The sequence below is a fragment of the Pezoporus flaviventris genome, unplaced genomic scaffold (assembly GCF_033815535.1).
Source record: "Pezoporus flaviventris isolate CSIRO_AGI_PZ_B2104156 unplaced genomic scaffold, CSIRO_AGI_Pfla_v1 ptg000066l, whole genome shotgun sequence".
NCBI classification, from domain to species: Eukaryota; Metazoa; Chordata; class Aves; order Psittaciformes; family Psittacidae; genus Pezoporus; species Pezoporus flaviventris.
Window position 1 is genome coordinate 21,745,162 of NW_026892614.1, and position 4,254 is coordinate 21,749,415.

Here is a 4,254-nt window from a genome sequence, read left to right on the forward strand (position 1 = left end):
TCTTTAACTTTCCCTGTTTCTATACAATTAATCTAAGTCTCTGATGGCTTATAAAATTGTTCTCTGTATGCTAAAGAGTTTGTAGTCTTCACTGTCTTCAAAGTTAAACCACATAAATACCACTTTTAGAGTGAGACAGGTCAAATATTGTAAATAAATGTTTCTTCAAAATGAGCTCACGTGGTCACTTTAGAACTGGAACTACTAGATAAGCAACCAGAAAAAATGCTGCTAAGGATTAAAGCTTTGTTAGTCCTGAACTTCTGTATTTGTTTGACCTTTGTGGTCTAACAATTGTAAAAATGGCTAATAAATGGCTAAATAATATTACTCCTGAGATAAAATTACTACCAACAGAATTTATGCCAAAGGCAAATTAAAACAAAATATCTAAAGCTTTCTGCCTCTGTCCATCTCCTTTGGCCTGTGAAATGAATCTGTGTTATTGAGCTTATTGATATACAGTAAACTCTTCCTGCCTTCCAATCTTTTTTATGTCCATAAAGTTTTATGTTCATAGAACATAGGGAGAAAAAGAATTAAAATTGCTAGCACAGCCTTAGCTCACCCTGTCAAGTGCTCTGCAACTGCCTTTGATGAGCTGAAAGTGTTCCCTACAGGATGCTCCTCTTGATTGCTGCAGAACCTGACCCTCCATTAAGAGACTGTCCAGGTGGCAGGTTTATAAGAAGTGAAAAAATATAAACCTATAGGCCTGCATTAGTGAGGAAGTTTGAGGCAGATATGTGCAGTAACAGAAAGGGTGGGGTTGTGGCTCTGTCAGCTGAGGCTGGTTTGAGTCAGGGTGGTAATACAGAAAATATTTTTTTTTAAAAGATAATTTGTTTAAAAGGACAGATGATTACTCAAAGGTTGGCTGTGTCTCAAGAAGAACGTGCTCCAGCCACCACAACTCTCCTGAGTCCTGCTCACCTGCACCCCTGCCTCCTCCCCATCTTCCTTTACATCTGTCCTGTGCCAGTCCCGTATTTTCACTCACCCTTTTCTCCTCATCATCTCTCCTTGCTTGCCTTGCCATTGTATCATTTCTGAGGTGCTTGTTGCAACCTGTTCTTCGCTGCTGAATACCACAGCTGTAAGTATGTCACTCAAGACAACTTACTCATTGCTGCTGAGGCTCAGCGGTGCAGCAGAAAAAAAGGCATTTTGGTTAGGGAACATCCCATTCAGATCCTACAGCATTACAGCAAATCTGCTGAACAGATATGCACAGTGCACAGTGACTTCAGCCAGCATCAAGACTCTCTTCAAGCTGGACCGTTTTCGGTATGAATAATAAAATCATCTCATCATTTAACTGTTGCATATCAGCAAGTTAACAAAAATCACAGAAGTGATGAGACCCAGACTTTGACAATAGCTGTGATCCTAAAGCAGTGAGGCAGCACGTGCTCAAGGACAGAAGAGGAATAAGTACACTGGAGGGGTTGTTGTTATTGTATTTTATTTTTTTTTTTCATAAATGGTTGAATGATTTTTTCCTAGTGGAGAAAAGATCAGTCCTCAGTCCCCGTGGCTGGACACTAGTATTTATTAGTAAAGTGTTTATCACATCAATTTTGGGGGTTCCTTTTTCAGGAGAAAGTATATTTCTGCTAATCTCCTTTCCTTGAAAACAAAGAACATTGGTTTCATTCTCTGTGTCTCATACAGGGCATGCTGTATATCTCTGAAGAAAATCTACCACACCATCTGACATTGTTCGTACTCCATTTTGTAGCAACCGTTAAGACAGAGGCCAGTCTCAGTGCTAAGCAACATATGACTGGGAGGTAAATAAAATCACTTTACTACAGGTACAGTTATCCTTCAGGCTCTGAGTCAGGAGATCAGTCCATTGGTTCAATTTTCTGTGCAGCAGTTTGGATATTTTTCCATTTTGATGAGGCTATATTTCTTCAAAACAAAGAGAAAAAGCCAAGCAGGGTGGGGAGCTGGGTATGTTTCCAAGCAGAGCTCTGAGATACAGTGTGCAGGAGGCACAAGCTTCAGAAATAATAGTATATTTGTTTTGTTCTCTGTTGCATTAAAAGAAAAAGCTCTGTGATTCGCTGCCATTCAGAAACATTCCGTGTAGCTCTGTGCCATGCCATTTTATCTGCTTCTTGTAGCTCTTACAGGAACCAGTACCACATGCAGCCCTACAGTCCCACCACCTGCACGATGTGGGTGCCATCATGACCCCCTCTTGCCTGAGCGGGTTTACATGTTTCTCTACATTTTACCTACTGGATGTCATTGCAGTCACTGCTATCAAAGCAAGCAGTGACAGAATTGTATGCTGTACAAGAAGAGGGCAGGGATGGTCAGTGCAGCACAGATTTCCTATGAAGAGAGATTAAATAGCTCTGAGGTTGCAAGGCAGAGACTCAGCTAGGATAGGATGAAGGACAGTGAAATTATATTGGCCACAATGGAGAACAGTTTGCTCAGGGGCTTCACAACACAGTGAACCACTGATATTAAATCAACAAAAGGAAATAATTGTTCATGACTGCATGGTTAAATTGTGGCATTCCTTACAGCAAACTACTTCAGATGCCACAAAAATTAAGGAATTGGAGAGATTGTGGAATATAGCTCCATTTATGGCTGCTAAAAAGATTATGGTGTGAGCGCAGGCTTTAGATCAGGACACATTTAAACCACAGACAGCTGGAAGAGTGTACACGGGAAAAGGTGCCACTCTTTCCACAAACATAGTTTAGGATGCATCTGAAGGAAAGATAAAATAACAAGACGAAGAAATCCTCACTCCGACCTTATACTACTGTTCCTACACTAATGTATTTGGGAGACTTGCCGATAGCCTAGAAGGTGCAGCAACTGGAATGTGCAGCTAGTGCTTTCCTCCTTGTATCTCATTTTTGACATGGTCCAGACTAGAGGTAACAGTATTGATTTAGCCATAGTGGTCAAGTATAAGATAGCTTTTCTTTTGGCTAAGAGGAATTTGCAGTACCTCAAACCCCAGTTAAATTGTCCAGAAGCCTGTGAGAATTCAAATGAAATAGGAAAAGGCCTCTCAATTAAAAACTGAATAGCTTACTACTGTGTTACTCCACAGGACTTCTCAAACCTCAGTGGACTTCTCAAACTTCAACTGATGCCAACAGCAGCAGCTAGGGAATGATCTCTCCTGACTGACACTCTGTTTTCACATACAATTTATGGAGCTTAGTTAATGTGTGGCCCTAAACAATTGCTGCTTTTCTCTTTCTGTATGATAATGAATCTTGTGACAAAGCCAAGAGTACCTGATGAGAAGTAAAGGAAGCAGAAATGTTTTCATTGCAAAGATCACACAGGGAGACATGGGTGATTTAAGCACCTGTGCAGTGGGTAACACAAATGTGGCTCATACACTATTTTGCCCTCCCATCCTTTCTTTCTAGCTTACCACTAACACCTCAAAGAGCAGGAAGCAGGGAAACTATCCATCCCATTTAGTCTAGACAAACTCCAGACATTTATTTTCTCACCGTTATTCCAATAACTAATCGTTTAGGGTTGAAGCGACCGCACAAGCCAGAGAAACAACTGCAGCAGCCACTGCTAGACCTTGGGTGCCTGTCCCTGGGAGAGGCTGGGGGCTGCCATGGCAGGGGTGTAGGAGCCTGGTGGAGCACCCCCAAGGCTGGCAGCCACCCACAGTGCTCAGTGGCCTGTTCTCCAGCAAGTGCTCCCAGCACAGACCCCTCTGGGCTCCGTTTTACTGCCCTTCTCACTAAATAAATGGCTGTTCGTGATCCACAAAGCCCACATTCACCACATGTAGCCTATGCATTGAAGTATGCTCCCTGCCACTGTTTTTTATGGGAAAGTGGTGAAAAATCCCTCCGTCAGTGTCAGGTTTTTCCAGGAATAGGGCCTGTTGTGCTAAGTATGTGCACAGGAGGGAGCTTTCCAAGCTTGAGCAATCCATCTGGCAGCAGTATGCAATGCCATAAGATTTGTTTCTGCAGAACAGGATCAAGAGCTGATTTAATTGCATTAGTCACCGAGCAGCAGTACCGCTGATCTTGGACCCAGAGTGCTGGCTGGCCAGCAAGTCTCATGGTTATTTTAACTCTGTTTGTTTGACCTTTTCAGTGGTCTGGACCCCTTGAGGAGCTGGAGAATGCTTAATCCCACCGCTGCTGCCTCTGAAATGCAGAGTGGCTAGGGCCAAGCATTAGCTAAATAGGATGCACAGGCTGAGTAATGGTTCATCTTCACGGGGGAAATGTCTGC

General features: G+C 42.6%; 1 long non-coding RNA gene across 1 annotated transcript; it reads left to right on the plus strand.

The window, feature by feature from the left end:
- The first annotated feature begins 504 nt into the window (after positions 1 to 504).
- LOC133278301 (uncharacterized) lies at positions 505 to 3,627 on the plus strand. Its single transcript, XR_009746507.1, has 3 exons — positions 505 to 673; positions 1,675 to 1,793; positions 3,089 to 3,627. It is a non-coding gene; the product is annotated as an uncharacterized LOC133278301 (long non-coding RNA).
- The last annotated feature ends 627 nt before the right edge of the window (positions 3,628 to 4,254 follow it).